Source organism: Leucopleurus acutus (genome assembly GCF_964270905.1).
Source record: "Leucopleurus acutus genome assembly, chromosome: 6".
Lineage (NCBI taxonomy): Eukaryota > Metazoa > Chordata > Mammalia > Artiodactyla > Delphinidae > Leucopleurus > Leucopleurus acutus.
In genome coordinates this window covers 73,176,136-73,198,834 of record NC_139149.1, presented here as the reverse complement: position 1 = coordinate 73,198,834, position 22,699 = coordinate 73,176,136, and the positions used below count along the sequence as shown (strand labels likewise).

Below are 22,699 nucleotides of genomic sequence, written 5' to 3'. Positions count from 1 at the left end.
ATTTTTAAACACTGCAGTTGAACATCTTAAGACTTATTCCACATGATAACATATATACTCCTGATGTAATACTATGCCATAAAACCAAGAATTATAATTTATTACAAAGGAGTTATAACACCACCTATTCACTCTGTTAGAATCCTGTTTTATAATAATAAAACAGTCATGCAAATTAATTCCACTTAAGAAATTATAAATTAGTCTAATTATATAAAGTTTGTTTTTTGAAGAAATCAGAACTATTTCTGTCATTGTGTGATTTAAAAATTTACACAGATTCAAATACATAAATTGAAATCATTTTCCTGTCACAAATATCATTTTAGAATAGAACAAAATTACAAGCCCCTGACATATTACAAAAAATCCTTTTAATGATTATAGCATTGAGTTCTAAGAGGAATTGCCAAGCTAATGACATATTAAACCTTTCCAGCTTCAGCATTCTTTTGAACACTCTGGGAGGGCAAGCATCTTATCTGTCAAATCCTTCACTTAGTTCTTGCTAAATTAAGCTCTAAAAAATACACAAATTACTATTTTTGCAATGAAGATTACTGAAGTGTTATGATTTAGAATACCAGCCTACTGGCTAGAATCATACTAATAAGTCATAAAACTGATTTGTCTAATGGTTACACAGCTGTAGTCAATCTTCCAATTTAAAAATACATTTATGTAGCTTCTTTGTAAAGAAAATGACAGAATTCAGTAGACATATAACAAAAACTGGTCACCAACTAGAAGCATATAAAAATCAATCAATACCTAAAAACATTTTCCTTATATTATAAAACACTAACTTAAGTTTATTTTAATACATTAAAAAAATTTAGTGTTTAATCAAGCAAATTGAAACAGGAACATCTCTCAACAGATACAATAACTGACTTATATAATATGATTTATCCCCGAATAGTCATTTTAACATTTAGTCATAATTAGTGCATAAAGTAAAAGTATAGATTTTTAAATTATTAATTTCTTTTATTTAGAGACAATGTCAGAGAATTTGAAAATCTAAAAAATACATAAAAGGGATAAACAGACTTCTCTCAAGAAATACTCCATCTTTAAAAGAAGTAACAAAAGTATCTTTCAATCATTCAATCCCTTATTTAAGCAATTATTTACTGTGAATTTATATTGTGGATGATATTTTAATACAAGCGAACAAGACAGAATTAACCTATGCCCAATGGAGCTGATACACTATCAGGGAAGACAGAAATTGGAGAAAAAAATAATTGAACACATAATGAGAAGAAAAAAAAATTCCTAGGGTACTAAGGTGGCATATTATAAGAAAACCTTAACTAGTGTAAAAAAAGTCAAGGGGTCCTTTTTGGAGGAAGTAATGTTTAAACTACAATTTGAAAGATATAAGTGAGGCTTACCAAGCAGAAGGAACAGGGTGTGCAAAGGTCTGAGGGTGTGCAAACATGGCATTCAAAAAACTGAAAACAGGCCAATAAGGATGAAGAGTGGAGAAAAGGGGAAGCAGTGACAACAGACAGAACTGAAGAGATGAGACCAGGAAGAAACCTGTTGGGCACATTAAGCCTTGTAATAGGAAGCAACTGAAGTTGGCTGGGAGATATTAAATCTGCATGTAAATTTACATATTAATATATGCATACTGCTGAAGTAAATACTAGAAGAGTTAAAAAGCTGTTGCTTGTAGCTCAGGCAAAAGATGATGGTAGAGAAACAAGGTTGTCTCTGAGATTGGAAGCAAGTGAATGTCTTATATTTTAAAAGTTTGAAAGACAAGATTTAGTGTCTGAAAGTAAGGGGATGTGGAAGACAGACAAAGTAATCACAGAATTAAGGCTTTAGCAGCAGTGTGAAGCCCCAGTAGATCTGGAAGAGTGGACTACTCCTAGGAAACAGATACAGGTCTTCCAGTCAAAGAGAAGCTGCCTTACCTGATTTGATACAGTTTTAGATTAACTGTTTAATCAAATTTGCTGTTCAAGGAGCTTAAGCCCTTCATGAAAACTGAAAGATGATTGGAAACTTTTACAAAGACCTCAGAGTGAAGAGTGAAAGCATGATGCTTTTGCATTTAAATGTACATTGGATTTATCATCAATAAAAACAAGGAACTGTTATAAAGTATTTATTAAAGATGAAAACGAACAACATAATATTTAATTGGGCTTTGTAAAATCGCCATCATTTTCTTATAAAATTGGGGACATAAATCCTGATCCAGAAACATGGAATTACTGCAGAGGAAAGATAAATGATAATCAAGGTGCACTCTAAGAAGCACCAAAAAAGCAGATAAAAAAATAAGCATAATTTGCTTACAAGGCTGACTGAAAATTTTGTTGTAGCAATTTGCAAGTATGAAATATTTAAAATCATAGCATCAGGCATCTCTAAACTACAGCTTGTATCTATTAGGTGGTTAAGGAGAGAGTACATATTATCCTGAGACAAAAAAAACAACAAAATACCTCAGGAGGAAAATGCTTCTTAGTATTGGAGTATTGGAAGAGAATCATTGAATCATGAAAATTAACATCCTGCACATAAGTTGTTCTGTCTCAAACCCAGCAGCAATTCAAGTTCAAGTCAGCAATCTTCTGACTTGAGTTGTCACAGAAAATTCATAGAAAATGCTCTAATACATAGTTGCAGACTTATTAGCCAAAAACATTATCAGTGACTATAAGCAGTAACGTAGCCCTATCTTGGGTGTTGCCAACATGTGAATACACCTGTCTAATTCTATAAAAATAACAGAAACAGTTCAATATGTAATCAATAAAACTTATAGATACAGAAAGATTATGCTTAAGATACTGATCTATGAGTAACCTCTCAAAGAGAGCCCAAATTGTATCCTTAAAGCAACATGAAGAGACAGACCAATCCACAATGAACAGGAATAGACATGTGTGAAATTTTGAGGAGCATAGGAAGATAACCAACAATTTGAAGTAAGGGATGGGGTTGTCCTTGTCTATCGATGGAAGCGAGGAGGGATGGATAGTTAAATCCACAGATACAGAAGTGGAATTTAACCTTCACATAGTCCATGCTTCTGTATATTGTTCATGGACACCTCTATGGGGTCTTTCTTATTATGAATATATTCTTTTGTACTTGAATGGGAATTTCAAACTATAAAATGTTGGCACTGTCTGAAGCCTAACAACTTCTACATATTGGTTAGATTCATCTGTAAGACATTAGTTTGCAGTTATTTAATGATTTCATTACATTTTCCATTATTATTTTATTTTAAAAAAATAAGCAAAAAACTGAAAAGGCAGGTTCTATTTTTAAAGAACTTCCTCAATTCAAGGCCATGGAAATTGAGAAGGAAGAGGCTGCAGTAATAGTCTTGCACTGGAATGTAAGCCCAGAAGGGCAGGGGTTTTGTCTAGTTTGCTTCCTACTGAAGCCACAGTGCCTAGAACAGTGCCAGGTACCTGGTGGTTGTTCCCTAAATATTTGCAGAATGGAAGAGGGAATGAATGAATGAATATAATCTCAGATCATGACTAAGTAGCACAGGTCCACACACTGAGACCACCAATTCCAGCAACTTAAAGAACCTGCCTAGGAAAGCTGGAATAATGTCCTCAAATGCCCGTATCTACATTCTCACCCTTGTAGGCTTGAGGCAGGGAGAAGCGAGACAAAGTACAAGAAGTAGCCAGATCTTACACTGCACTCGTACACATCTGATATTATTTCTGAAAATATCAGCAATATGCACCTTTAATAACACTTAAGAAGTACTGTGAGATGCTCAACATCACTAATCATCAAGGAAATGTAAATCAGAACCACAATGAGATATCATCTCACATCTTTCAGAATGGCTATCATCAAACAAGAACACAAATAACAAATGTTGGCAAGGATGTGGAAAAAAGGGAACCCTCATACACTGTTAGTGAGAGTGTAAACTGGTGCAGCCACTGTGGAAAACAGTATGAAAATTTCTATAAAACTAAAAACAGAACTACCATATCACCCAGCAATTCCACTCCTGGGTACATATCCGAAAAAACGGCACTAATTCGAAAAGATACATGCACCCCAAAGTTCATAGCAGCATTATTTACAATTGCCAAGATATGGAAGCAATCTAAGTGTCCATCAACAGATAAATGGATAAAGAAGATATACATTGGAATACTACTCAGCCATAAAAGAACGAAATTTTGCTATTTGCAGCAACATGGATGGACCTGGAGGGCATTATGCTAAATGAATTAAGTCAGACAGAGAAAGACAAATACTGTATGATATCACTTATATGTGGAATCTAAAAAATACAACAAACTAGTGAATATAACAAAAAAGAAGCAGACTCACAGATATAGAGAACAAACTAGTGGTTACCAATGGAGAGAGGGAAGAGGGGAAGGCCTATATAGAAGTGGACTTTTAAAAATATATGTTAAATAATACATACTATTGTCTATATTCATGCATCATACCAAATCATACTGACTAGTTACTGAAATAGCTTGATTCTGTACTACTGAAAACATTGATGACCCGGCAATTTTCCAAGTTGGAAAAAACAAAGGACTCCAAAAGATTCCATGTTTCCTCAGCATTATACTTATGGGTATCAGGGGTAGAAGAAAAAAGTGTTCAACACCTTTTCAACACTAACTTAAAGGGTTTGTTTGCAATGAAATATTAAGAATATGACTGGAAATCTGTTAGGCTTGGGAATAATAAAGTTAAATCACATTATCTCTAGGTTTGGCAATGGAAAGAAACAAGCCAGTGCTAAAAAGCTAAAAATCTACAGTATAACCTTGGAATAAAAACAATGAAAATATTTTTGTTACTATTTGGAAACTTCCAAAGCTCAGAAGACAGAAAAAACATTCTGTATGCCCTACCACGCAGATAGATCCATGCACAATGCTCTCTATTTCTAGAATAAATATCCAGTCATTATAAAAGACTGACAAAATAGAGTGCCCTCTGCTACTTTTTAAAGTGGGTTCAATTTATTTCCTAAATGAGGGTTGGGATGGAGAAAAGGTGCACTCTTTACTTTTTTGCATTCCAATACTTTGTTTTTTATCAGAGTTTATTTTCTTCAGCATTGTTTATACTGTCCCTGAGAAGTGAGAATAAACAGTGAGAAAAACAGCTCAAACTCTACACAGAGAATAAATGTCTCAAACTCTACACAGACAAAAAAATTTTCTCCCTGTTGTTAAGCTACACTTATCAGAAAATAACTTACTGAAACTCTGATTATGATAATACTTGAGACTGAAATATTTTCTATGGTTTTAGTGTTGAAATATTTGACAATGTTATAACATAAAAATTATACATCATACTGTAATTTTGAAAAGAATTATGCAAAAAGAAACCAAAGAAGGCAGCATTCTCAAAAAATAGTTTTTGTTTTGGAGCGATATAATGACCTTTGTCCTCCATCTTCATTCCTGATTTTTAACACTATTTCTAACATTTCAAAGATACAGTGGAATTTTAGGTTGAAATATTTCTCATCTATGCTTTGGCCTAGTTGAAATGTTAAAGGAATATGATCAAGTTTTTAATTCACTTGATTTCTGCTTTACTCTCTTCTATTCAAGGAATATCTCTCCCATCCCTCGCTGTTACATGTGAATTGCACTGTGCTTAGTTTATTAACTCTTGTTATCTCAGTCCTGTAATCTGTCTTCAAAGAGAGGGAGGGAGATCTTCCCTGGTGGCGCAGTGGTTGAGAGTCCGCCTGCCGATGCAGGGGACGCGGGTTCGTGTCCCAGTCCGGGGGGATCCCGCGTGCCGCGGAGCGGCTGGGCCCGTGTGCCATGGTCACTGAGCCTGCGCGTCCGGAGCCTGTGCTCCGCAACGGGAGAGGCCACAACAGTGAGAGGCCCGCATAACGGGAAAAAAAAAAAAAGAAAAAAGAGAGTGCGGGAAGAAAGGGTAACGTTGGTAGTAGGGTTCCCTGATTTTCCTCATCGTTGCTGATATCTGAACACTTCAGTGTTTTCCTCTAACCCGAACTCACATCCTCCATGTCCAGACCACAAAAGACAAACGGGGCTTCTGCAGGTTTGAATACCTGACTAAGCTCCTCTGCGGTATCACAACTAAGCAACTAGTTACTCATCCCTGAACTCAAGGCTTCTCCAGGAATCTGGAACCTACCATTTATGAGAATGGCACACTCTTAGTGTCACAACAACCTTTGGTAAGGGTCCTCCCCAGGGCATATCTTGAGTTGTGGCTTCCTTCTCAAATCTGACACTACATCCTTTTTTGAATTTCTCATACCTTCTGGTCTATTGAAGGTTCTCTGATTTATTTTCTAACACAGTTCTATAATGAATTACATATATTTATTTTCTGTTCTATCCAGGGATAGATATTATTCAGTGGGATATTACTGTGTGTGCTTGGTTTATCATAAAGAATAGAAAATTTGTAATTTTCTTCTCAAAATAAAATTTAATATCAAGCATAAGCTTAAATTATCAAAGGGGATATCAAAAACTCTTTTAATATTCTCATTACCCTGAAAACTTACTATTGCTGTTTGCATCAGTGTTATCTTAGAACAAGGAACTAATGTTTTACTTTCTCAAAATGATGTTTTCATCCTTTCTAGTTAAACAAAATAAGAGATTTATCTTTGAATCTCTTTATACTAGAAAACATGTAAATAAAACTATAAACAGAATATGAAGTAAGAGAAGAGTTAAGGGATCTGAAATAAATGAAATATGAGGAGAATGAGAGGTACAAATATGTGGGAGAAGATGAAATGTGTAACGTGTATAGCAGACAGCTGTATGTCAGATCTTCCCACTAGAAGAAGACAAGGGAATACTGACGAAGTGCTTGATATTTTTGAATTAAAATACTTTCTCTCATGTTCATCTACGTTTCTTCATGCAGTAGAGTGTAATGGGTAAAATAAAGACTCTCATGTACTACAGTGTAATGGATAAAATAAAGACTCTTCCTGGGTTCTAATCCCCTCTCTACCATTTGATCTTGGGCAAGTTTACTTTACTACTTTCTGCCTAAGCTTTCTCATCTGTAAACTGAGTTTCCTACCTCAAAATATCTCTGTGAGGATTAGATATGTTCATTTGTAAGGACAGCTTAAAACGGTGCCTGACACTAAACAACATGTAAGTGTTAGCCATAATAATTCATAGTATTAAAGTTGCTAGGACTGCCGTGGCAGATTTTTAATTCTCAGGAGTTTAGAAAACTCTACTCAAGAATGGGAAGATGGAGGGGAGAAGCACATAAACTCCAAGCAAGTAGATTCTCCAGTAGAATTTCAGGTTCATAGTCCTAATTAAGTGAAATTTTACATAGGACAAGTCACCTAAAATATTTTTGGGATAGGCTAACTAAATGATATAAGGGATATAAACTTGCTTTAAAAAAGTCACTCTCCACTGAAATGTAAGTGCACTTTTTTCTTATAATTATTGTTATCTATTTTCTTTTAAAATAATTAACCAAGAAATGTATTTCTAGTATATCTATTACTAGAGTTTATTTGAAACTATTTTTAAAGAAAGAAGGTCTGCTTACTTTATAGTCATTAGCAAGTAAAATGTGTGAACTTTGAACTAGCCTTAAACAGCAAAATATTTATTCATCATCCCAGGTCAGGATTAGCAAATAATTTTATCGATGAATCAAAGTAAACAATGCTATTTAAGCAACTAACAAAATTCTGAAGAAAAACAAAAACTCCCTCAGAAGTATCAAATGATTTTCCTAATTGCAAGTACTGGCCAGCATTCGGCCTTTTATAAACTTTATTGTGAGACTTTAATTAAGCTGTGTTATCTCTTGATAATCACAAAAAAAGAAAATAGCCTAAAGATGACATGAGAGTTTTAATTGCCCCGTCACATCATCCAGTAAGTGTTAATGGACTTGTTGTTTAATATTCTGAAACTGGGTGGAAAAAAACAGAAGAACATGCAAATATGTTCTGTTCTCACAGCATGACCCTTGATATGTAAAGTAGATTTAATAGTAAAGCTCTAATTTTGCATTCCAGAAACCTAAATACCACTTCAGTCTTACAAAATTAGTAAAATCTTCACAGGAATGTTATGTCTAATCACCTTACATAAGGCAACCTGGCATTACTGATGATAACTTACATAAAAGGATCAATTTCTATGTTCTTTAAATTGCTCATTCACTGACATGATTTTCAAAATCAAGTGAAAAGTGCTTTCAATCCAAATGTATTTCCTATTTTATGTCCAAAAGTGGAAGTTTTTCCCCTGATTTATCCAATGGCTACTTAACCCAACTGAGGATGTGCAATCCATAACCCCATACATATTTCAAGATATTTTATGAAATACCTGGCTCAGGTGATATAATTCTTTATTCACTCACAAGTCTTTTTTCCTCCTAAGTCAAAAGATATCCAATCCTTGAAATCAATTACTTATTTTTAAAAACACTGTGCTATGAAAAATCTTATTTCAGGTACATTTTATGTGCTAAATTTTACGAAAAAATGCTTTTTCCCCCTCGTTATAAAAGTAGTATATGTTCGTTGGACCCACTATATTTTAAAAATGTTAGAAAGAATAAAATTAAAGTCACCGAGGAATAACCACTGCTCACATTTAGATGCATTTACTTTTAGTGTTTAATATTAAAGGTTGCCAGGTATACACAGTGTTGAGATCTACTGTAGATACAGCTGTGTGTCCCAGTTTCACTCTTTTCACTTTCTTTCTCTTTGCATTTCATAATGGTTATTCCCTCAGTGGCACCCCACTACATTCAGGATAATGTCAAACTCCTTACGCGTTCCCTTAATCATCTGTCCCATTGAAACTCTTCACCATCCTTTCTCCTCTCCACCTCTTGCCAGCCCCATTTACTCTTTGCTCCAGTTGAACTGAACTATTGACACTTTCAGTTCTTCCAAGGAACTATGCTTCCTCACAAATGCTGGGAGGGTCCATTATACATCCCTTTCCTTCTGCTGAACATCCACCCTCAGTTAGACATTTCCTTCAGGTAAGCTTCTCTAACATACCCCACGTACAGGCCCAGGGACCCTGCTAGGAATACCAACGGTATCATGTACCCTCCCTAGAGTGGGTTAAACACCATCTCCCCAAAATTCATGTTCCCTCAGAACCTCAGCGTGTGAACTTATTTGGAAATAGGGTCTTTATAGATGTAATTAGTTCCGGATCTTGAGGTAAAATCATTCCAGATTTAGGATAGGCCCTAAATCCAATGACTGGTATTTTTAGAAGCGAGGACACACCCAGAGACACACAGGGAAGAAGGCCACGTGAAGATGGAGCCAGAGATTGGAGTTAGGCTGCCACCCGCCAAGAAAGACCATCAGCCGCCGGAAGCTGAAAGAAACGAAGCAGGATCCTCCCCTAGAGTCTTTGGAGGACACGTGACCCTGCTGACACTTAGGTTTCAGACTTCTAGCCTCTAGAAATTTTGTTGTTTAAGGCCACCCAGTTTGTGTGTAGCCCTAGGAAACTAATACAGCTCCCATTCTAGACTTCCTGCAATATATTAAGTGTTGCACATACTTCAATTCTCACTAGACTACAAGCTCTGTGCAAAGCCACGACTAATTCTATTGTTTATAGTTTAATTTTCACTGCTTAGGACAGCACTTGGCACATGACAGACAATAAACATATGTATAAAAAAAGGAACAAATAAATGTTTGAAACCTGAGCAACATTATTATTTAATCTATGTCAATTTTACTGGTAAAATCTTTATTATTTGAGCTTTTTACCACTAGAGTTTGATGGCTTTCGAATGACAGTTCCGAAGAAAGGTTTTAGAAACATCTACTGTTTTTACTTACCCTACAGAGACTTCCCAACCTGGTCCCAAAACGTTGAAATTCTTTTGGGGAACCTACCTTCTCCACATGCTGGCAGTCTCGGGAGAATTGTTAATCAAGTGCCATGGTTCCTGGCTGAGGGCAAATGATTGAGACCCAGCCATGCACACTGGCTTTGTGAATGTGTGAGAAACGGCATTAAACCACAGTATCGGTCCAGATTTAGCTCCATGGCAGTACTCTTCACAGTCTCTCTCCACTTACTGCTTTCTGGATCCCCGGAAATGCTCTGGCTGCTTGCTGTCTTTCCTGAGAACTTTTTTTCTGATTACTCCCTGATTCTATGAGCTACCTTATATCCTTTCAATAAAATGCTTTTCTTTTGCTTAAAGTACTCAGAACTAGTTTCTGTTACTTGCAAACTAAGAACTGAAATTGATAGAGACTCTTCAAATGTAGATGTGATTACTACATAACAGATTGCTTGTATAAACAGGTTTTGACCATCACAGATAGTCACTTGATCAAAAAGTTTCCAGTTTAGATTGTCAGGCCACTGAGCTGATGAACTATGCAATGCAAAACTCACGATTTACCAATTTCCTTCTCTCTTCATTCAGTGCACATAATTATGTAAATCCTATTCTTTTCTCTCATTTATTTCTGTCTTCATGTGTAAAAAATATCTTTTTGAAAGATTTTTTTATTTTTCACTAAACTAAATTTTCTCAATGTAAATCATGCTCTAAAAGCAAAGTAAATCATTTTATAAAGAATGTTACCTCTTAGGAAACCTTCGGAGGTCAAAAAAACCCCCAGAATGTTACCTCTAAATAACTGAAAGCTTTGATATAATATATAATACCCTCATAGCATGAATAATTAGTTTACACTAAAAAGTCAATAGATTACCACTTTGCAACATAGAGACTAACATACTTGATAAAAAACTACTTTCCCAGTTTTCACTATTTCATTCAAATAGCAATTAATTTATGAATAAACCATTCATTACAATTACATATTGCATAAATATTCAAAACATTTTTCCCTTTAAATCTCTTCATTAAATGAAAATTAATGTTAACATTATACAGATAAAGATTAATTTGAATATCATTAATTATTAGAAGCTTGGTTTACATATACCGATATACTGAATGTAAATTTTTAATGTACAACCAAAGGTCAGGGAAAGCAAAATGTCTTTCTTCAATCTCTTCGAATGGCTTAAAGATTATTTCCTTTGGTATTTACATGCTGATCAAGCAGAATACATTTCCTGAAAAGGATTTGAATTTGCTCTCCACTGAGGGATTTCCCTAGAGGCTCTCTTCAGACAAGAGTGCCATTAGTCTTACTTATTACAACCACAGGGGGCAAAAGAAATGATACTTCTATTTCCTTTCTGCTACTTTCTTAACACTGCATCACATTTTTGTTATCTATTTATTCTACTTCTCATTATCTTGAACAACTAACTGCATCATTCCATACACTTCCCGCCTAATATATTGTAATGTCTGTGAAGAGATGTACCTTTTAACACTCCTAAAAGCTTAAAAACACATCATAGCCTCATTCAAATCTAAACTTTATTTAGAACTTTCTCTTTTTGTCATACTTTCTTGAGCTTCTATTTCTTCTATTTCTGAACATACCTTTGCCTTTATCCTACACTTAAACTGTCTAGTCTTTCTCCATCACTAGCCCATAGTTTTCCTTTCTCTTTCATTTGTTTCCATCTTAGATGAGTCTGTACGTTTAGCCCTTATACTGATGTTTCAGGCCTCTTCTCCTCTCTTCATCCTTCATCTCTTTCATCTTTAACTTTAGTTTACGACAGAAGAAAACCTATTCTGTGTTATATTAGACATTCTGCTGGGTGCTTTGGATATAAAAACAAACACCTATCTGACTCCTGGAAAAAGAGAATCCCAGACAAAGGCAAGCAAAAATAAAGAACATAATATATCTGGAAAGTTTTATACAATTTTATAGATCTATGTTAAGGAATGATTAAAGATACAGTTTGGATTTTAGGAAGTCAAGAGCTAGATCACAAACTAGAACTTTTTCTTGAGAATGTTAATAATAATGGGAATTACATAACTCCATTTGAGTTTTCAAAAGCCACTTTGCAGGGTAAGGTTTGAAGGATAAAAAGTTCAGAAACAGATAGACGATTTAGGGGCTATACTGCTAATTCTAGAAAGACATAATAGAAGCCCACAAACAGTAGGAGAGAGATTGAAAAGAAAGGGAGAGATGATAAAAATTTAAGAAACAGAATGAAAAAGACTGGTTAATCAATTAAGGGCTATGAATATTAAGAAAAAAGTAGAAATTCAAATTAACTCTAAGTTTTCCAATTTGACTTTCCAAAATGAGCAGTAATTCTAATCAGAGAGGTGGGAAATACAGAGAAAGATCATGATTTTTAAGAATGTGAGATAATCAGTCTAATGTCTGGCCTGTAGAGTTTGGTCCATCTACACAGATGTGTCAAACAAAAATCAAGCAAATGGAGGCATTCAGAAATCTGATAGAATAGATAGACTCTCAGATGGCTTCCAAGGATCTCTGCCTCGTGATATCCATACCCTTTTGTGACCCGCTCCTCTTAGATGTTGGCTGGACCTAGGACTCATTCTAAAATATAGAAGACTGCAGAAGGGGTAGTATATTAGTTTCCTGTGGCTTCCATAACAAACCACCACAAACTGGGTGACTTAAAACAACAGAAGTTTATTCTCTCATAGTTTTGGAGGCCGGAAGTTTGAAATCAAGGTGTCAGAAACACTACACTTCCTCTGAAGCCTCTAAGGGAGATTTTATTCCTGCCTTTTCAGGGCCTGGTGGCGCCAGGTGATCCTTGACTTGTGGTCGCATCACACCAGTCCTTGCCCCTGTCCTCACAGGAACTTCTCCTTTGTGTATGCCTCATAAGAACACATGTTACTGGATTTAAGGCTCCTCTAGTTAATCCAGGATGTTCGCACTCAAGATCCTTAATTTAATTACATCTACCGTCTTTACTCTTTTTCCAAATAATGTCACATTCACAAGAAACACAGGTTAGGACTTGAACATATCTATTTGGAGGCCATCGTTCAACTCACCACAAATGGGATGACACTTCCTAGACTTGATTATAAAGGAATGCGGTTTCCATAATGGGTGAAGCAGCCCTATATAGAGAGGCCCTCCATGGCTGAGTCTGGAAGTGGACCCTTCAGCCCTAGTTGAGCTCTGAAAGGACTGCAGCTGCAGTGGACAGCTTGACTGCAACATGACAAGGGACCTACAGCCAGAGGCATCAGCTAAGCTGCACCCAGATTTGTAGCCCACAGCAAACTGTGAGATAATATATAAGTACTGTTTTAAGTGGCTAAGTTTTGAAGTGATTTATCATACAGCAATAGAAAACCAATATGGAGCTCACAAAAACGTCTAGACTAGGACAGCAATGATTAAGAGACAAGCCATGGAAATGGATTAAATTTTGCATTTAAGAAATATTTGTGGAGTATCTATGAAACCAACATTGTGGTGAGTTTTATTTAGATTTCAATTTATATCTGTAATGATAAATGACAACCCGATCCTCAAGAATCATAGTCTCAGGAAATGATAGATAAAACCACGATGCATGATATGACCAAGGAATGTAAACGGTATTAAGGTACATATTATAAGGGAGAAAGATCTGGTCTCGGTTCCAAAAATCAGGAAAGACTTTCTGGAGAAGTTGAATTCTTAACTTCCACAAACTTACCTACTTATAACTATGTGTTAACAAAGTTCCCTTTCCTTCCAACAATGCAAAATTTAAGGCACCTCTAAGTGGTAAGGACAATTTTCCTGTCCATTACACTAAGACGTCTATAATAAATTTATTTAAGCTCTTAGGGCAAGAACATATATCCAGTTTTGTGATTGCTGCAAAGGCTAAAGCTAAATTATATATACAGTGGTTATGAATAAAATCAGGTCTTTATTTCGTATGTTTTGTTTGATGTAACTTACTTTTACTCTTATCATATTTGTACTTTTAAGGAAACTCATACCGCTTTTCATAGTAAATAAATGGATTCTCAATTACATAAGGAATTGCAATGAAATTTTAAAATGCTATGAGGGCTCCAGCAAAGGTATGAGCAAAAAGCAGTGAGAGAGCAAAGCAAAACTAAACCTATTATTTTACCATGACAAAAATCCTACTTTTGCTTTTTTTCCCCCCATATCTATAATGCCACCAACATGCCACTCTTGCCTAAGATAAAAGACCCTCTCCTTAACCTCCCACCACTTCTACCACTGCTTTGTTTTTCATTTACACTACTTTCGCCCTAAAGTTTCATTGATTCCTGTTTGAATTCTTGCAAAGTTTAGAAACATTGCTTCTAGTGTAACCTTGATCAGACTCGATGTCTTTGGGAAAATCACCTCAGTTGATAACCCAGTACCTGCATCTCAATATAACTAGTTACCAATTAATCTTACCTTGAATATGATTAAATTGTTACACTGTCATGGTGTATTATATTCCTTTGTTTGCCACACATGTCTCACCCACTATACTATAAGAGCCTCAAGAGTGAGGATTATGTCTTCTTCATCTTTTTTTCTACAGTTCCTACCATAGTGCCTGGCACATAGCAAGTGTTTAAACAGCTATTGATAAAAATAAAACAGAAAAGCCTACAAATTATTCTCCCTCCCTTTGGGTTTGCTCTCTCTTCATTAGTCTAACACACAAATCACTTCCAGATTAAGCTGCTTAGGATAAAACATGGATCATCTTATTCCCCTGCAACTGTCCCTCATCATATAATGATGAAATATAAATGCCATAGTATAGGAATCCAAATCACAAGAACCTATTTGCCACTACTCTGCTATATCTACCACATGCTTCCAATTTCCCGAATATCCCCTGGCTTTCTCAGCTCTGTATCTTTACTCCAATTGGCTGTCCATTTAAATGTTCACCTGCCAAAGTGACTAGGTTTGTTAGGGAAACTCGGTTTTGTTAGGGAAAATTTTTGAATGAAAAAATATAAGTCAACGGGTCTATAACTCATTATCACCTTCTGGAGGTAAATTCAGCAATAAGAATAAAAAGCCTTTAAAATATTATAGCCATTGAGCCAGTGATGCTAATTTTAGTAACATTTAGCATGCAAAATGAGCACTATATATATATGTATGTATATATAAATATATATATATTAATTTATCCATAAGGATATTCTGAGTAATAAACCCAATCTAAAAATGTTTTTAATCATTTATGTTTATATTAACAGATAACAATGAAAAATATGAAGCATTAATTCTTATTCCCAAATAGAACAAAATAGATTTGTTATAAAAATAATAAATTCAACAAAGAATATGTATATTAGCCTAATGTTGTTTAAAGGAAAAAAACAACAAAACAAAAATCAAATGCTATAGAACAAACAGGTAACAGAAGTTGTTTTTAGAAAACAGACTCATTCACTATTTCAATTTTATTTTGCTTTTATGTATTTTACCATTTCATAAAATAAAACTATCTTTTTAAATAATCAGTACAAAGTAAAAACTTTTTTATAGCTTCAAATCTTTTTTCCAAATGTTATTAAGTATATAAATAAGCAATCACTTATTCTTACCTGGGTAGGTATGTTCAAATATAGTTGAAGGAATATGCAGACACTTGACTTTCAATCATCCAGTTCCCATCTGAATTTGCCTTCAATTACTTTCTCTCTTGTGTGTATCAGATGAAATTACACATAACTAAAAATAAAATTAAAATTGGACTCAGTAGAATTAATCAATAATTATATTTATGTGTATTTTAATTTAGTTATTACAATGCATATTCTAAAATTCCAATTACATTTCTTGTGAAAGTTCAAGAAAGTTACCCAGTAACAGGAAAACAATGGTAAAGCATGTTATTTTTTTGAAAAGGTAGAGTAACAGATTGTTAGATAAGGGCAAATAGTAGGATTGCTAGATAATGAGTTAAATGTTTTAACTCATGGATATGTTACTATTAAAGAACAGTGATGGTTGGTTGACCATATACCCCCTTTCTCCCTCAGGCTGTACGACAACTAGGCCCAGCTGTCTCCTTCACTTATTAGCTAATTAGACTAACCAAGCACATACTCTGTCCTGGATTAAGAAGGTGAAACAGAATTTTAGAAAGCACTGATCTATTTTAACTTTCATTGCACTTCAACTGCTATGGAGAAACATTTAGGTAGCTCATCCTTCTATTTATTCTCATGCTATAACTAGAACAGACACAACGGCTAGTTAAGATTCTTACATTTTTATTCCAACACACAAAAGGAAGAAGTCCTTCCAGATGCAACAGCACAAATTATGCCTTCCCTTAATTCCATCATTTCAAATGGATCTCTGAACATAAATTCAAAAGCAGCAAAAAAAATTCATAGTATAGTATTTCTTCTTGCCAAAACAGCAAAAATATGCTTTTTTTTTTTTTGAGGGGGAGGAGGAACACAAGTACAAAAACATATCAAACTCTTTTGTTGTGTCTCCCTCCATAACTCTGATACAGACCATTGGTAAAGCCAGACCTGTATTTTTTTTTTTTTTACGCGGGCCTCTCACTGTTGTGGCCTCTCCCGTTGTGGAGCACAGGCTCCGGACGTGCAGGCTCAGCGGCCATGGCTCACGGGCCCAGCCGCTCCGCGGCATGTGGGATCCTCCCGGACCGGGGCACGAACCCATGTCCCCTGCATCAGCAGGTGGACTCTCACCAACTGTGCCACCAAGGAAGCCCCAGACCTGTATTCTTGACTTTCTCAAATTATAGACTAAAGACAGATCTTTATTTCTGACTCTTTGTTTGTATCTGACCCATCTGAATACTCTGAAACTATCTTTTTCTAACTTAGCCACAATTTTCTTTAGAAGCCTGTTTATCTATTTGTTCACCATATTCTTTTTCATTTTCTATCGTAACTTTAGAGATAAAGAAAGAAGGAATCTTAGTTTAGGAGGCCCCAAAGCACATAATTCAAGTAAAAAACGCTTATTTGGGAGATGCTAAGGGAGTGGGATTATAGGCAGATCATCAACAGCATCTAGCAGAGAAAGCAACGATTGTAAAATCTGAATTAAAATATGAGCAGGGTATATTTTAAGGCCATTTATAGATATTTTATAATGTTAGTGAGAAAAATATTTATCTACCCAATGATGCTGTTATTTATTAAATCATAGGCATGGTATTCTCTTAGCATTGACTCCTAGGGTATATATAAATGATACAACTCATCTTATCTTTCCTCAAAATGTAAAGGCTGCATTATCACCTACTTCCAGCTTTAGAAATAGATCTGCTCATCCTGGACAGGAAATTTCAAACATGGCACAGCTAAAAGGTAGCCATGAAACTGTGCCATGATTTCCAAAGTGATTAACCAGATCATTTTTTCTCTTTTGTCTGCTTGGGGAAGGGGGAGAAAAAGGAGACAAAATTAGTTTTTTAGTGTAATGGTTATTTCCTTATTTATTTTGTGCAAATGTTGGTCTAATGGAATGAAATAAGAAAGAAATCACCCAAGATAACATAAGTAACTTTGTTTAAAAAAAAAAACTGTTTAAAAAAATCCCATTCCAAACAGTATAGCAAAGTAAATATTTTCCTTAAAATGGTTGACTCAACTTATGCCCACAGCATTTATTTCTATCTCAGATTGACTGAAATCCATTCTTACTGTGGAAAACACTTTTCAACCTAGAATATTTTATGCAATGTGACAGCATAAAGAAGAGCACAAAAATACCCACATCAAAAAACAAGAATGAACTTGTGCCTACTTCTATCTTTCTTCTTGCAGGAAAGTGACATATACTCTGAAGTGGATGTATTATTCCACCGCCTGATATGATTAGACTTGGTCATTTAAAGAGCACTTTAAATATTCCTGCAAAAAGTTAGATAAGCTTATGAGCTGCTCTTTTGAACATATTTTTATTTTAAAATATAAAATCTTGATTTCCAATGTGAATGATTCTTAAAATTTTAGTATGAACATAACACACTCAATTTTATACTGTTTTGCCACCATTTATTACATATTATGAAATTTGAAGAGGTACATGAAATTAAATGAAGCCAACCATTTCTTTACCAAAACCTTCATTTTTTCCAACAGTATTAGTTTAAGAAAACCATTATGAACATTGCAATATGACTAGACGCCTCTATTTGTTAATGCAACACTTGTATCTTTAAATATTCCATACACAACAAAACCGACCTAAACCAACAAGCCAGGTTTAAAGGTATTTTTACTTGTCTTCTTCCTTAAGAAGATGGAACCTGTGAACCATCAGTTTAGAAGTTGTCCAATGAAGAAATTGGTTGGCAGAGGGAACATCATAAGCAAAGGTATAGTAATAAGAAAGAACATGCCACCTTTAAGGACAGGCAAGTGGTCAGGTATATATGATTTGAAAATAGAATGCTTATGAAACTATTTTATAAGAAATTTTTGCAGTAAGGTAAGACCATATCAAGAAGCCTCCTGAATGCCATGCTAAAATTTGGATTTTATCCTAAAGATGACATGAGTATGATAAAACAGGGAAGTGGTGCAAGAAAATGTATTTTAGGTCGACCATGTGGTAAATGTGGCTCTGAAGAGACCATGAAAGGGAGAAGGTGAGATAAGTAAATTGTTTCTTAGAAATTTGTATATATTTGTTAAATGGCAATGCAAAATAGAAATAGACTCAAGGCATTCATATTTGTAAGATGTAAAGGGGGAATGGTGCTTGGGATTTAATTTAGGTAAGAAGAGAGCAAGACAAGACAAGACAACCCTGATCCAGGCCTTTCCTATTCTCAGAGATGTCAGTCTGAACCAAGAATTGACATCATTCCTTTTTTGTTCCATGTGCATTTTAAGTTCTCCACTCTCAGAATGGTGAAGAGAAAAGTGATAGAGGATGAGACATGACAAACTATTTCAGAATTAATATCAATTTTAAATTCACCAATTTGAAAACAAATTAAATCTAGTTCATTCCTCTACATTTGACATGAAACTTTTAGCAGTGCTTTGAAGCTGTCACCAGCAGGAAATTTTCCTAATTAGAAGAAGCAGGAGAACAATTATCAAGTCATTCACTCTTTCTGCTGCAATCAGTGGAAAACCCAAGCAACTTTCTGTGAAACTTTTGGTTATTATATTTTTCAGTATAAATAGGTTAAGGTGAAGTCTTTGTTCTTTTTAACATTAACTCTTCACAAACTCTGACCTCTCAAATATTTAGAGCCTTTTATGTAAAACACAGCATAGGCACTAAGATGGATTCGAAGTAGTGACAACTGGCCACAGACTAAAAATTTACTTGAGTTAATGAATGATGTATGGCAGAGTGAAATTCATACCAGGGTATAGTAACTTTTTAATGCAATGGGAATTTGAGGAGGAAAATAAATCTGACTAGGGAAAAGAATGGAAATCTCAGCAATGTTTGGAGGAAAGAGGGGGGAAAAAGGAGAAGAAAGAGCAAGAAAGCCAGAGCAAAAACAAGAGTGAGAGCTAAAGGAGAAAGAGCATTTCTCCTTCAATCAGTAATCAAAAGTTCTGGGATTTACTCTTATTGAGTCAATAAGGTCGCGCACACACACACACACACACACACACACACACACACACACATCCCTAATCAATCACTGGGGGTATAGAATCACTGATGGGCTTAGGCCATTCAAGATACCAATAAGGTCAGTTCTCCTTAGCCACATGGCTACTACACATGATGAAAGATGAGTTCCACCAAGGAAAAGCTGGTCTATTATAAACACAGTGGTAGGGAAATTAACAAATAAACACTAACTATACATTACATAAATGTAGAAAGAAATAAATGAGATAATCCACAGACAGTGCCCAGCACATTAAAAAAAAGGACCTAGTAATTCAAGACAATTATTTTTACTTATGATAAATTGTTCAAAAGTTCCACACTTTCATACTATAAATAGAACTGCAATACATATCTTCATACATAAATATCTGTGCTCATCTCAAGTTATTCCTTTATTATGGCTTCCTAGAAGTTAAATTACTAGGTGAAAAAGTACTTGATCTTTTTTTTTTTGCGGTACGTAGGCCTCTCACTGTTGTGGCCTCTCCCGTTGCGGAGCACAGGCTCCAGACGCGCAGGCTTAGCGACCATGGCTCACGGGCCCAGCTGCTCCGTGGCATGTGGGATCTTCCCGGACCGGGGCACGAACCCGTGTCCGCTGCATCGGCAGGCGGACCCTCAACCACTGCGCCACCAGGGAAGCCCAGTACTTGATCTTTGAAGTATTTTCTTACATACCGCCAAGACGCTTTCTAGAAAGATATACCAAAATAGACTTCCCACCAATGGCAGATGATAATGTTAATTTCAAATCACCCTTTCCAGCAATGATCTTTTTTCTCATATTTTGACAATTTGATTGTCAAAAAATTGTCTCTTTTTCTGAAATGTGTACTTCTTTAACTGCAAGTGAAGTATAACTTTTATGTGTTTAATTTATCAAATAATTAATTTATAATTTTTATTTTCCTTTTGGTGTGCTTTTTATTTTTATGTTTTAATGAGGTTTTTTGAGACTTTGATTCAAACATTAAGTCTCAGGACCTTTGAACATTTTATTCCTTCTGTCTGCCTTCATTGCTCTTCTCTCAGATAACTATATTCATTTCCTCAACTCCTCCACTGAATTAGGAAAGACTGGTTTTTATTTTAGAGTTTCCCTTAATGTCAGTTACATATTTTAAACACAAAATCATGTAAGTTTCTAATCCTTAAATTAAGACCTTAGCTATGAATTGACACAGGTTTTAAAGCAACTAAGTCATTATCAAAAGTGTCAAAAATTTTATTTAGTTAATTGTTAACATTTTATTTGTCTAATATATTTTAGATTTAATTAGGTTTAATTTTTTGAATTAGTCATCATATTTTGTTTATCTCCTACCACTAAGACTACTTCTGAAACCCTCCAAGTACAAATTTCAGCACCAAGTTATTTAGGAACAGAATTTTTCCCAAGTATTCCCCATTTTTTAGGTGCCTTCTCTCCTTCTTTCATTACGTCTCCACTCCTTCCTGCCTTCTTTCTTTCCACTCTTCTTTCCTTCCTTCCTTCATCTCAGAAGATGAAAATTATGAATCACTATTCTTTATTATAGTATTTTTTTTTTTGGGGGGGGGGGTGGGTACACAGGCCTTCTCACTGCTGTGGCCTCTCCCATTGCGGAGCACAGGCTCCAGACGCGCAGGCTCAGCGGCCATTGCTCACGGGCCCAGCCGCTTCGCGGCATGTGGGATCTTCCCGGACCGGGGCACGAACCCGTGTCCCCTGCGTCGGCAGGCGGACTCTCAACCACTGTGCCACCAAGGAAGCCCTAGTATAGTATTTTAATACATTAAAAACATATTCAGGGGGCTTCCCTGGTGGCGCAGTGGTTGAGAATCTGCCTGCCAATGCAGGGGACATGGGCTCGATCCCTGGTCCGGGAAGATCCCACATGCCACGGAGCAACTAAGCCTGTGCGCCACAACTACTGAGTCTGCGCGCTAGAGCCCACGAGCCACAGCTACTGAGCCCATGCGCCTAGAGCCTGTGCTCCGCAACAAGAGAAGCCACCGCAGTGAAAAGCCCTCGCACCGCAACTAAGAGAAGCCCCTGCTCGCTGCAACTAGACAAAGCCCGTGCGCAGAAACGAAGACCCAAGGCAGCCAAAAATAAATCAATTAAATAAATTTGGAAAAAAAAACATATTCAGGTAATTAAAGAAAAATTTATAAAACACCTACACTAAAAGCCACACTTAATTTTTAAAAGTCCTTATATTGCTACCAAAAACTAAAAATGTGTAAATATATTTCAGTGTGTATGGAAATAGAGCACCTATTCACTACAGGCTCTTATTAAGCATTTTTGTAAATAGCCCCATAATAGAGGCTATTCAAATGCAGGGAATCAAGAAACTGTGGTTGATTCCTCAATGAAAAATTAGACCAGAAAGCACTCATTAACTTGGACTACATAAAAAGTCATTAGTTTAATTTTTCCAGTCCTGTGGAGTTTAATTTTATTCATGTTAATATCCATGAAATGAGTAATGTATTTAAAGGCAAATTTCAGCGAGCTGTAATAGTGTTCCAATTTCCCACAGTTAAGGAAAGGTGGGGAGAAGAGTTTTACTAATCCTTGTCTCTATTCTAAATTGAGTGCAATATCATCCATAATTGGATATAATTAAATCATACAAACATTATTTGATAAAATCTATAATACCTCCTATAGCAATATAATTCAGCACAAAAAAAGGTGTATAAAAGTATCTACTGTTAACCAAATAATTATTATTTTACAGATGAGAAAGTCTCAGAAATGCTATGATCACAAGTATTTTGTATGATTGGTTATGTTCCAAGGCCTTTCTTCAGCAATCAAACATTTTCAGTATCGAGGTTTTGCAATCATTCTTTATGTTGCTCTATCACAAAATATTAGTATACCAATTTAAACTGCTACTCTTTTGCTCAATGGGACTTATATATAATGGTGCACATTTCACTCTTAATTTAATATATACATACACTGTGCTTTGCTGTCACCACCACCTCTCACCGAAACAAAAACAACGACAAAACAAAATACATTCTCATGATAGCACCCTGGGTTTCCCTTGCAGACCTGTACTTCTTTTCTCCGTCCTGGTAGTTATGTTTGCCTGAGGGTGATTCTAGGTCCAGGACTGGCCAATAAACGCACCATAACCCTAGTCATAATTATTCATTTCAGGAATGGAA

The 22,699-nt window shown here is 35.4% G+C and overlaps 1 protein-coding gene and 1 long non-coding RNA gene across 3 annotated transcripts in view; both read right to left on the bottom strand.

Moving 5' to 3' along the window:
• The window catches only part of GULP1 (GULP PTB domain containing engulfment adaptor 1), a 173,202-nt gene extending 157,596 nt beyond the window's left edge, over positions 1–15,606 (bottom strand). For both annotated transcript variants that reach the window (XM_082840853.1, XM_082840854.1), the window contains exon 1: positions 15,499–15,606. The gene's annotated coding sequence lies outside the window, so the exon portion shown is untranslated. The remainder of the gene's footprint in view (positions 1–15,498) is intronic.
• The window catches only part of LOC309962744, a 453,428-nt gene that overhangs the window by 294,238 nt on the left and 136,491 nt on the right, over positions 1–22,699 (bottom strand). The gene's annotated exons all lie outside the window — the stretch shown is intronic.